The 13,238-nt window shown below is 33.7% G+C and overlaps 1 long non-coding RNA gene across 1 annotated transcript; it reads right to left on the bottom strand.

Annotated features, from left to right (window-relative positions):
- Window positions 1–618: 618 nt before the first annotated feature.
- Window positions 619–10,958, bottom strand: LOC125802350 (uncharacterized). The gene is made up of 3 exons (XR_007439392.1): window positions 10,215–10,958; window positions 3,549–3,815; window positions 619–1,128 (listed from the first exon to the last, which is right to left on the bottom strand). It is a non-coding gene; the product is annotated as an uncharacterized LOC125802350 (long non-coding RNA).
- Between the last annotated feature and the right edge of the window lie 2,280 nt (window positions 10,959–13,238).

The following is a 13,238-nucleotide window of genomic DNA, read 5'->3' as shown; positions in this document are numbered from 1 at the left end:
TATTTTTGTTACTTGTATTTAATTCAGCAAAATTAAGCAATTTTACATTAAAATGCTTTACACATGCTTGCTTCTCCTAAATTGCAAGCAATATAAACAGCTTACATGGTTAATATTTGCCCTTTACCTTTCTTATGTTACATTTCTTTCAAAAAGTGCTACTCTTTTTTTTATTAGTTTTTTAATAAAATGTAAAAGAAAATGAATTAAACTCAAGATATGAGTAGAAAATTTGTTTAGTTTCAAATTTACAAATGAAGCAATGTTTATTATCCCTTGGCCAAACATACTGTATGTAATATAAATGTGTAGGGGGGGGGGGGGGTGGGGGGGTGTACAGTGTGTGTTTATCGAAAATGTGTTTTGATATATGTTTCTCACAAAAAATGAGCCAATGCCAATGAGTTTGAGTTAGAAAAAATATTTTTTAGTATCATTTGATGAAAAATGAAAACGGGTCCCACAGACCCGAACACCACACAAGGGTTAAGTGACTGAACTGTAACCTAATTTTCAGCAGTAAAAAACACTTAAAGACAGGAAAGTCATTAAGTATTACTAAATATTGTTCACCTAATGTGCTAAAAAAAAAGAAATAAATAAAGTGAAAACTTATACTTTGAGTTAATATTACTTTATTAAACTAAACAGCTGAGACACACGAAAAAAAACATACTTTTATAACATAACCTAACAAAAATTACATCATTTCTTGTGGCTCCTTGTACCATTAATTTGCATAACAGGTGCAAATGTGTCTTCTAAACTTCATTCACCTTCAGTTGCATTTTTTTTTTTTACTGAGAACAAAGTATTTCTTCAAACTGTATTAACTGTTCCGGGTAATGTGAAGGGATGTAAATGCAGAAGCTAAGCATGGCACTTTACTACTAATATTTAAAAATATATATATACATATATTTATTATTTTTTTTATAACAGCATAGAGCTAACAGTGCATATTAATACTCTCTGTGTTTACTCCTCGAGATTCTGCCATTCTGCCCCTGTAGCGCCCCCTTTAGGTCCATGCACAAATCAGCATCAGCAGAGTGGCACAGATCACCGCTGCAGCACTGGACATGACTGAGATTGCATTATTGGGACTGGGGCGTGGTTTCTCATCTGCTAAAAAAAAAAAAAAAAAAAAAAAAAAAAAAAGAAAAGCTCTGAGTTCAGTTAAATAAACTTAAGACGAGTAAGGACATATAAATTTCATTAAATATTGTCAAATAAAAAGGAAAGGTTTATGTGTTCTACTGTTAAAGACAGTGAACAGCAGCTGGTGTGCATTGATACTGCTGAACATGTTCCAGTCTGGTTATATTCAGTTATACTGTCATTGGGAATTGACCGTGTAAATTGTGGAGAAAATGTGGAACAAAAAAAATAGGGGGAAAAAAAGTGTGATTGCTTTGTTATGCTATTCTATTGTCATTATGTCAGAGGCATTTAATGATATCATTATTAAATTCCTATAATATATAGTTTAATATCATTTATATCATTTCTGGGATGATATATTGTCCTTAAACATTCTTATTATGACAGGCCTACCCACAACCCCTCTCCTACCATCAGTGTATTACCATCAGTCCTGCACACCAAAGCTACCCTTTCATTAGCAAATTTGTGCAAAAAAAAAATACGGAAACCCTACAGGCTCATCATCACTGTGATATAAATGGCACTACAAACACGGAAACACAAAAAAAAGTGACTAAGAAGTGAAAGGGTTAAATAAAAATAATACAAATCCACAATTCACCACAAGATGGCAGCACTGTTTAAGGTAATTCAGGATTAGTAACGGTAATAGTGAAGCATCCAGACTGAATTGAGCTTAATTGAGTAACAATTATTACTACTAATTATTTTTATGTAGTTATGTAGTATGTAGTGTATTTTATAGATTATTTACAGAAATTGAGTATATTCAAAAATCCTAAAATTCTTAAGACTGATCAGTTGAGTGTGGTTTCATTGCACAAATCTGGAATTTAAATCTCAAACTCAAATCTGGAACTTAAATCTCAAACTCAAATCTGGAATTTAAATCTCAAACTCAAATCTGGAACTTAAATCTCAAACTCAAATCTGGAACTTAAATCTCAAACTCAAATCTGGAACTTAAATCTCAAACTCAAATCTGGAATATAAATCTCAAACTCAAATCTGGAATTTAAATCTCAAACTCAAATCTGGAATTTAAATCTCAAACTCAAATCTGGAATTTAAATCTCAAACTCAAATTTGGAATTTAAATCTCAAACTCAAATCTGGAATTTAAATCGCAAATTTAAATCTGGAATTTAAACCTCAAACTCAAATCTGGAATTTAAATCTCAAACTCAAATCTGGAACTTAAATCTCAAACTTAAATCTGGAATTTAAATCTCAAACTCAAATCTGGAATTTAAATCTCAAACTTAAATCTGGAATTTAAATCTCAAACTCAAATCTGGAATTTAAATCTCAAACTCAAATCTGGAATTTAAATCGCAAATTTAAATCTGGAATTTAAACCTCAAACTCAAATCTGGAATTTAAATCTCAAACTTAAATCTGGAATTTAAATCTCAAACTCAAATCTGGAATTTAAATCTCAAACTCAAATCTGGAACTTAAATCTCAAACTTAAATCTGGAATTTAAATCTCAAACTCAAATCTGGAATTTAAATCGCAAATTTAAATCTGGAATTTAAATCTCAAACTCAAATCTGGAATTTAAATCTCAAACTCAAATCTGGAATTTAAATCGCAAATTTAAATCTGGAATTTAAATCTCAAACTCAAATCTGGAACTTAAATCTCAAACTTAAATCTGGAATTTAAATCGCAAATTTAAATCTGGAATTTAAATCTCAAACTCAAATCTGGAATTTAAATCTCAAACTCAAATCTGGAACTTAAATCTCAAACTTAAATCTGGAATTTAAATCTCAAACTCAAATCTGGAATTTAAATCTCAAACTCAAATCTGGAATTTAAATCTCAAACTCAAATCTGGAATTTAAATCTCAAACTCAAATCTGGAATTTAAATCTCAAACTCAAATCTGGAATTTAAATCTCAAACTCAAATCTGGAATTTAAATCTCAAACTCAAATCTGGAATTTAAATCTCAAACTCAAATCTGGAATTTAAATCTCAAACTCAAATCTGGAATTTAAATCTCAAACTCAAATCTGGAATTTAAATCTCAAACTCAAATCTGGAATTTAAATCTCAAACTCAAATCTGGAATTTAAATCTCAAACTCAAATCTGGAATTTAAATCTCAAACTCAAATCTGGAATTTAAATCTCAAACTAAGTCGCCATTTAACACTGTGGAAAGAGCACTGACTCTAATCACATTTTTTTCATTGGATCAACAAGCAGTTTTTATATAAAATATAAGTTCTCCTGACTAAAACACAAAATCACTTTTTTAGAGTGTACATGGTGTACAGTTTGACACTTTTTTCCATACTACATGCGACATACTCAAACAAAAACTTAATTTACTTATCAGTATGCAATTGGGACGCAGCCCTTATACTCACCCATAACAGTCACGGTTATGGAGCTATTTTGCAGCATCTCCAGTGACGGGTTCAGTGCGAGGCAGGTGAAGACCTGGGTCTGTCCGGCTTCAGAGGGAGTCCAGTATATGTTGGGTCCCTCTGCTAAGAATTTTCCTTTGGGAAAGCCGCTGGGCGGCGCCCACTGCCCAGTGCAGAACACCCCGCACTGAGCTGTGCAGGTGAACACACTTTCAATGCCCACTACAGTCTGGCTTGGCCTTGCCGTAATCACCCTTTAATTGTGAACTGCAAGAAGGTGTGCGGGGAAAACATCAGCTTAAACGTACACTGTAGCAAATTAACAGTATATCATTTTACAGGGAAATTCTAACAATGAATTATACAGTAAAAAAAAAACTGTCCTGTAACATTACAGGACCCTACTGGCAGCAGTTTCACCAGTATTTGATGGTGCAGCTACTGTCATTTAATTTAACAATTATTTCACTTCATATTGAATTTCTCATGTTTCTGTTAACAGAAATTGCGTTCACTTTATTTTGCCTAAGTTCAGCCTATACCGTCAGCAACTACATGTTTAACTAGAAAAAATTGGCTAAATTGGCTCCTAGCGTTCACTACGGTAATTGCTATGGTGTCGCTAGGCAGTTGCTAAGGCATTGCTATGGTATCCGTGGTGGCTGCTATGGTGTTGCTAAGTGGTTGCTACGGTGTTGCAAGGTATCCTTGGCAGTTGCTATCGTGTTGCTATGGTGTTGCTATGTAGTTGCTAAGGTGTTTCTAGGCGGTTGCTAAGGCATTGCTATGGTATCCGTGGTGGATGCTATGGTGTTGCTAAGTGGTTGCTAAGGTGTTGCTAGGGGGTTGCTAAGGCGTTGCTATGGGATCCATGGCGGTTGCTATGTTGTTGCAAAGTGGTTGCTATGATGTTGCTAAGTTGTTGCTAGGCGGTTGCTAAGGCATTGCTATGGTATCCACGGAGGTTGCTATGGTGTTGCTAAATCGTTGCTAGGTGGTTGCTAAGGCGTTGCTATGGGAGTCTGTGGTGGTTGCAATGATGTTGCTAATTAGTTTCTAGGTGTTTGCTATGTTATTTCTAGGTTTTTGCTATGGTGTCCATGATGGTTACTATGTTGTTGCTAAGTAATGTGTTTGCATAAATGTATTTATTTTATTGTTGATGATTTTGGCTTACAGCCAATGAAAACTTTAAAATCAGTGTCTCAGAAAATGTTAATATTATATAAGACCAATTGGTATTTTTTGCAGTGTGGGCAGTGTGCCAAGTCCTGCTGGAAAATGAAATCCACATCTTCATAAAAATTGTCAGCAGAGGGAAGCATGAAGTGCTTTTCACTTTTCATTCTGATGTCTCTGACAGATTCACTGATATAAATACGTAGCTCTGGGTCTGGGACAGTTCAGACCATAGTCTGTATATAGCTGGACAGAGCATCGTCTCTCAAAAGTGAAGCCACCACAGGTCGGGCGCCCCCTGCTGTTCGGCTGCAGAAAGCTGTGTAACTCCACCCATCCCCATAGGTTTCAATGGCAAAACAGACAACAGACTTTCAATCACGTTTTTTTCTAATATACTGTAATTCTACCTCCATTATTTAAATGCAGCAGCTAGTGTAACCTCTGCTTATATTGTCAATATACTGTTTTTATATCCCCACAGAATTCGTTTTTTAAAACGTTATTCAGCTCTATTCAAAAAAGGTGTGGTTATGGTAAAAGGGCTGGTTATGGGCGGGACCAATAACAGACCGTCAGCTCTGCTCCGCCCCGCTCTGCAGTCTGTGACCACGAGGCAGCCCTCAGGGGCGGGGTTATTTAAATGAGTAGGCTGCTATCCACAGTCTTTCTCCCTCCTCTGTTCTCTACTGCGCAGACTCGGGTTTCAGGATCGCCAACATGGCGGAAGATTTTGGCTTCATTTTCATTGAATGAACGGGAACGGAGACACGGCGTCCATCTTTTTTACAGTCTCTGGTTCAGACTGAAGAGGATTCAGAGTGAAGTATGAGCATTTGCTGCTCATCTATTATGTGGTGCTGTTTGTACAAACTGTTTTGAGAAATGTCCACACTGTGGTGGAAATATTAATTCTAATTAATTAATTTGAGAAAAGCATCAAAGCGACTTAGAAAAACTAAAATAATATTCTTTTATTCTTAAAATGATGCTGAAAGTGTGTTATGTGACGAGCTGCTTCCATATATAAAGTGGTTATAATTTGGGATCGAAAAAGTAAAGTCAGTGAAATGATAGAGAGAATGTGTTTTCTTGAAGGTGTACATTATATTACAAGTATATTTTAAATGTGATATGTTTTCCCACTATGATAGATAATGATCCTTTTGTGTTTTCTGATCCACCACACCCTGAAGCGCTCAGAGTTTATTCTCGGATAGCTCTCATAAATAGCTCCGAACGCTTTTACTGGAACTTCCTGGTAATGTAATCAGATCTCATGTGTTGTATCATGTGTCATTACCAAAGTTTCAGGAAAGAACAGGCCAACCATCTACAATACATCAATACTGCACTGTACAATGCAAAACAATGCAATACACCAACAAGATTTAAACAGTCCAGAGCTGATTTTCAGTTGAATATTTCAGCATTAACCCAAATAAACGAATATAACCCAACAGAGATATAACTAAAGCTAAAACTAAACTAAAACCTTAAAACTAAAAACTTTTTTTATTCGTTTATCTTTTTTCTTATATTATTTATATATTATTTATTTATTTATTTTTTTTTTGTTTATTTATTATTACTTTTATTTTTTATTTCATTATAATGTTTTGTATTTTCATCCTTGTTTTAGTTCTATTACTCATTTAATCACTTATCATTTTTAATATTTTATTTTACTTTTACTATTATCTATTTACTTATTTTATATTTTATAATTTATAAATATAATTTATAATAGATAATGATCCTTTTGTGTTTTCTGAGTTTATTCTCCGGCTAGCTCTCATAAATAGCTCCGTACGCTTTTACTGGAACTTCCTGGTGATCAGATCTCATGTGTCGTATCATGTGTCATTACCAAAGTTTCAGGAAAGAACAGGCCAACCATCTACAATACATCAATACTGCCCAATCAAAATAACAGTAATAAACTGGAAGCAGTTTCACCAGAAATGTACTTTTATTTTATCTGTAAATATTTTTATCTGTAAATGACTTAAAGAGGCACTAAAACCTAAACAATATTTTTTCAAGTCAAGTCAAGTCAAGAGGCTTTTATTGTCATTACATCTGAGTACAGGTACACAGTGTGATGAAATTACGTTCCTCCGGAACCATGGTGCAACATAGAACAACAAGCAATAGACAACATAAAGTGCAAGAGTGACGACAGTGCAACATAAAATTATAAAATTATAACACTAAATAACAATAAATACAAAAGACGAGACAATTTAAAGACAGGACAGTGCAGTACCGATACGGTATAATAAGTGTATAGTGGGGATAAGGTGCAGAGATGTGTGACATACTGTAACATATAGAACATATATAATCACAGCAGTTACTGAGGTAGAGTTTATAGTTTTTAAGAGTGCAGCAAATAAAGTCATGTCAGCCTCTGTGTGCTGACTGGGTGTGTGTGTGGGTGAAGTTCAGTTCTTTGTGAGTGTAAAGGGGGGGGGGGGGGGGTGTACAGTTTAGTTTTGTGTAAAGGGGGGGGGGGTGTACAGTTTAGTTTTGTGCGAGTGTGTTGGGTGAGTGGTGGGTGGGGTGGGGGTTCAGTTCTGTCTCTGTGCGTTGAGAAGTCTGACTGCCTGGTGGATGAAGCTGTTGCAGAGTCTAGTAGTGGAGGCTCGGATGCTCCTGTATCTTCTGCCGGACGGCATCAGAGCGAAGAGTCCGTGTGAGGGATGGGTGGGGTCGTCCACAATGCTGGTGGCTTTGCGGATGCAGCGTGTGGTGTAGATCTCTCTTCATTAATAGCTGAAATGATTTCCTCTGAAGTAATGAAACATATTAATTTTGCTTAACATTTTAATATACATTTACTAACCTTTAAAAAACAGTTATTGTCTGTTCAACTGTTTAACTGTTCAACTGTGCTTTGCCCCCCCTCCTCCAACTCAGTTAATCAGCTCTCTCTCCTGCCCTACCTCTAAACCCATACATCATCCAGAGCCCCTCCAAAACTACTGCTCCCATGTTTTAGCCTTTTTTTATTAGATTTACTGCCAATTTAACAGTTTTCTTTCTTATTTTGATTCCAGCAGGTTACATTTCCCATTGGCTCCTGGCATTATTTATTTAAACAATGGCCATGCCTCACACTGATTTGTATTTCGTCGCTGTCCAATGAAAAACACTTATCTCCAAAACAGCAACTGTTTTTCAAGAGAGAAAAACACCTTGTAAACTTTCAATGGAAGTAAATGTAAAAAGATTTTACATTAGTTTATTTCAGGTCATTTTGAAGAGTTTCTATTGGTCCGTTCGTCAACAAATTTTGGCACAGTGCAAAAAACAGTTTGTCTGTTCAAATTATGTAGTAAACTAAAAATCGACAAAAATGAAGATACGTGTTTTCATTGGACAGTGACGATATTGTGAGCCTCTGCATACCAAAATACACAAACATACCATATCCTTTCTATTAATAGCTGAAATTATAATACAATACTTGCACAGGTTTATGTTTAATATTGTCATATCTGCTGATACCTTCTATACTTAATTTATTATTTTACTGCACTACCTCATATCTATGACTGATTACTTTCACACTTTGTATAGTTTTTTTGTATTTATATATTTATGTATATATTTTTAAGTCTCAGTTTATAATTTTACAGTTTAGAGTCTTATATTCCTAACTGTGCTCTCTTATTTTATTTTACAATACTTATTGTTTGTTTCGACTGTGTTGTGTAACTGCTACTGGCTGCTAAATTTCCTTCGGGATCTATCTATCTATCTATCTATCTATCTATCTATCTATCTATCTATCTATCTATCTATCTATCTATCTATCTATCTATCTATCTATCTATCTATCTATCTATCTATCTATCTATCTATCTATTAAATGTGTTCCTCCGAAGTAATGGAACATACCAGACCTGCTTAATTTTCTTTTTATATATATATATAATAAATTTATTTCAGATTTTTCCAAATTTTTCTCCTAATTTGGCTATCCAATTGTCCCTCGGAGGGTTTGGACGAGAACACGCCTCCTCCGATACATGTGAAGTCAGTCACCCCTTTTTCGGAGGAAAGCGCAGCGACTTGTTTCCGATACCTCCACACCGCTACCTTTAAGGGTGATGTGCAGAGAGCGCCATCTACCCACCCGGAGGGAGCAAAGCCAATTTTCTTGCTCTGGGCGCCGGCAGCTGATGGCAGAGCTACATAAACGGGATTCGAACCTGTGACCTCCCGTTTACAGTGGCAGCGCATTAGACCGCTGGACCACTTGGCGCCCCTCTGTTTAAATCTTTTATAAACATTTTCTAACCTTTAAAAATACGTTTTTATTGTGGTATGCAGACACAATATCACAATATACAGATTAGTCATATAATAATAACGTCTCAGCGCTATCAGAGGCACACTGCTGCAGCTGCAGCAGCTCAGCCAATCAGCGCTCCCTCCTGCCCTGCCTCTAAACCCATACATCACCCAGTGCCATGCCTAAACTACCACTACCTTTTTTAGCCTTTTTCAAATTAAAGCTGAGGGGCTTTAGTGCTTCTTAAGAGGTTAGTAAATGTTTATAAAATGTTAAGCAGTCTAATATGTTTCATTACTTATATTACATGGAAACACATTTCAGCTATTAATGAAAAAAATATGTTTTAAGGTTTTAGTTTAGTTTTAGCTTTAGTTATACCTCTGTTGGGTTATATTCGTTTATTTGGGTTAATGCTGAAATATTCAACTGAAAATCAGCTCTGGACTGTTTAAATCTTGTTGGTGTATTGCATTGTTTTTAGTGAACTGGGAAAATCTGCTTTTAGCTACAGTGCACCAGCTCGCTGGAATTCACTGCAGGAAACGTTGAAGCTCAGCTCGCTGGAATCACTGAACCATTTTAAACTTTTAGTTTCTAAACACCATCAGAAAATCATAATCATCATAATCAGAAAGCCTGTGACTGTTTTAAATGACTTTTTTTTATTCGTTTATCTTTTTTCTTATATTATTTATATATTTTTTATTTTTTATTTTTTTAATTTTTTTTGTTTATTTATTATTACTTTTATTTTTTATTTCATTATAATGTTTTGTATTTTCATCCTTGTTTTTAGTTCTATTACTCATTTAATCACTTATCATTTTTAATATTTTATTTTACTTTTACTATTATCTATTTACTTATTTTATATTTTATAATTTTTTTATTTTTATGTCAGATTTGTTTTTCGTTTTTTTATGGTATTTTAGAATTTTCTGTTTTACATATATATTTTTATTAAATGTTGATTTAAAATGTGTCCTTTTTTTTTTTTTACTATTTTATTTCTTATTATTTCCAAATTATCATTAAATGTGTTCAATCCCTTTGATGTTATAAAGGCTTGGCAACATTGTAAGTGAGGGTCACCCTCAATGTTTCTTCCCGAGTGAAAATAAAGGTTGATTGATTGATTGGACAGTGTTATGTAACCAGTGTTACTGTTTTTTCATACTTACAGTCAATCCAGTAATCCTTGCTTATGACGCTGGCGCTTCCATTAAGGACCCGGCACTGGAACTGTTTGCTGTCGCTCTCCTGCAGGAATCTGAAGGACAGCGTGATGTTGTCCGGCGACAGTCTCATCCTGGAGTTTAGGGTAAGAGGTTCTCCATCCATAAGCCAGATTATAGTGACTGCTGGAGTGGCGCCATCACACGTGAGTTTAAAGGGGCGGTTCACCACTGCCTGAGCTACTGAAGGCTTCACGGAATAGGGATCTGTAAGAGGATCGAGGGGATCTGTAAGTCAGAGTCTCACTGCCTTCACTGTGCTTAAGCCAGGGCTGGAAGAAGGACTGAATTTAATATGGTATTAAAGTACCATCCTTATTATTTTTTTAATTCTAATAGTCAAAAGCATTCCAAAACACTCAATTCTAAATATTCTATTTACCAGATTAATTGATGCACTACTTTTCTGTTTATTTTTATTATTTATTTGCCTGATATTACAATTAAGCTTTATTAGTGTTTACACAAAGTTCTAGTATCTGTGGTCATTGTGCATATAATAGAGAGTTAATAATATAAGCAAAAAAATTAAAAAATCGTAATTGAAATTAAAAGTCGTAATATTACGAAATCAAAGTCATAATATTATGAGAATACAATCATAAAATGACAAGATTAAAGTCAGAATATGAAATTAAACTCATTATATTATGATAATAAAGTTGCAATATTACGAGTTTAAAGTTGCAATATTACGAGTTTAAAGTTGCAATATTACAGGATAGATAGATAGATAGATGCTGAATCAATCCTTTCTTTTATTAAACTTTACTTAATTTCTGCATACAATATTACCTAATTACAATTACTTAATTTATGCAATGTTATTATATATAATTTTAGTTAAAACACACATCAAAATATTTACATAATCGCAAAGATTTATTTTGCAAACAGACCAAGTCTCACTGTCTCAACACATGACATTACATGCCATTCATGTGTTGTAATATGTGTGTTGTAACTAAAAATATTTACATTTCAGGAATTATAATATATTATGTATCATAAACTACTTGCAGAAATTAAGTAAAGTTTACTAAAAGAAAGGATTGATTCAGTAAAAATAAATGAAGTAAAGTTTACTAAAAGAAAGGATTGATTCAGCAAAAATAAATAAAGGAAAGTTTACTAAAAGAAAGGACTGATTCAGTAAAAATAAATTAAGTAAAATTTACTAAAAGAAAGGATTGATTCAGCAAAAATAAATTAAGTAAAGTTTACTAAAAGAAAGGTTTGATTCAGTAAAAATAAATAAAGTAAAATTTACTAAAAGAAAGGATTGATTCAGTACAAAATAAATAAAGGAAAGTTTACTAAAAGAAAGGATTGATTCAGTACAAAATAAATAAAGGAAAGTTTACTAAAAGAAAGGATTGATTCAGTACAAAATAAATAAAGGAAAGTTTACTAAAAGAAAGGATTGATTCAGTAAAAATAAATAAAGTAAAATTTACTAAAAGAAAGGATTGATTCAGTACAAAATAAATAAAGGAAAGTTTACTAAAATAAAGGATTGATTCAGTAAAAATAAATAAAGTAAAATTTACTAAAAGAAAGGATTGTTTCAGTACAAAATAAATAAAGGAAAGTTTACTAAAAGAAAGGATTGATTCAGTACAAAATAAATAAAGGAAAGTTTACTAAAAGAAAGGATTGATTCAGGAAAAATAAATAAAGTAAAATTTACTAAAAGAAAGGATTGATTCAGCAAAAATAAAATAAAGTTTATTAAAAGAAAGGATTGATTCAGTAAAAATAAATGAAGTAAAGTTTACTAAAAGAAAGGATTGACTGAAGTTCAGTTCACTTATTTACTCTATGTAACATTTAAGTCTTGAAACCGAGTTGAAGTTACTTAAATTTACATGAAATTAAGTTTACTTAAAAAAAAGCAAATGCAGAAAGTTGCGAAACTTTTTTTAAAGTAAATTTTACGCATCATTTTTTTTCAGTGTGCCCCCAATCTAAAAAAATTCAAGAACAGATGACAAAACAAAGTTATTGATCATCCTGTCAGTCTGAAAAAAACGAAATCATTTCTAAAGCTTTGAGACTCCAGAGGACCACAGTGAGAGCTATTATTCACACATTGAGTGACCAGCCTACTAATATTGCTCCAAAAGGGCATGGACAACTCATCCAGGAGGTCCCATAAGAACCCAGAACATCATTTGAAGAACTGCAGGTCTCACTTAAGGCCTCAGTTAAGGTCAGTGTTTATGATTCAATAGTAAGAATAATAAGAGACTGGGTGAAAATGGTCTCCATGAGAGAGTTCCAAGATAAAAAAAACACTGCTGACCAAAAAGAAACACAACAGCTCATCTCACATTTACCAACAAACTTCTTCATGATCCCCAGGACTTATAATAGAAAAAAATATTCTGTGTGTTCCGTTAGATCTGGCATAAAACGAAAAATTCCTGTTGTCCTGGAGGCAACGAAATGTACAACAGTTAGAAACATTTTAAAATAAACTAATTTTTATACTAATAAAAGTCTTTGCAACGTCATATATTACTTTACAGCATGTGTAATTCCCTGTTAAGTGCTAAGTTCAGCCACTAACCCAGTCTTAGAGTCTCTGTAAAACATGAAAATCCCCTGGAGATCCTATTTAAACCTATAGTTACTTGCACACAGAGGTGGGTATTCCAGGTTCAGAAAGTTAAAATCCACCCCTGGGTTTTGTTGGCTGAGCCGCAGCAGAGTTGCCCAGGCAGTTGGAACAAAACCCCAGGGTGGATTTGGATTTATTCTCTGGATCTGGACTACCCACCCCTGCTTACACAAGTTTGCCAGTTATCGGTAAAGCTTTGATTGCAGTTGTTTCTGTCAAGCGAGGCTGGCACAACCAAGTTACTAGATTTATTGAGCAAACACTTTTTTTTTTACACAGGCTCAGGTTGGGTTGAATATATATTTTTTCTTAATAAAGGAAATTATTATTTAATCACTGCATTTTAT

The sequence above is a fragment of the Astyanax mexicanus genome, chromosome 6, assembly GCF_023375975.1.
Source record: "Astyanax mexicanus isolate ESR-SI-001 chromosome 6, AstMex3_surface, whole genome shotgun sequence".
In the NCBI taxonomy this organism is placed as follows: Eukaryota; Metazoa; Chordata; class Actinopteri; order Characiformes; family Acestrorhamphidae; genus Astyanax; species Astyanax mexicanus.
The sequence above is the reverse complement of the archived record's forward strand: the minus strand, read 5'-3'. Positions and strand labels throughout refer to the sequence as shown.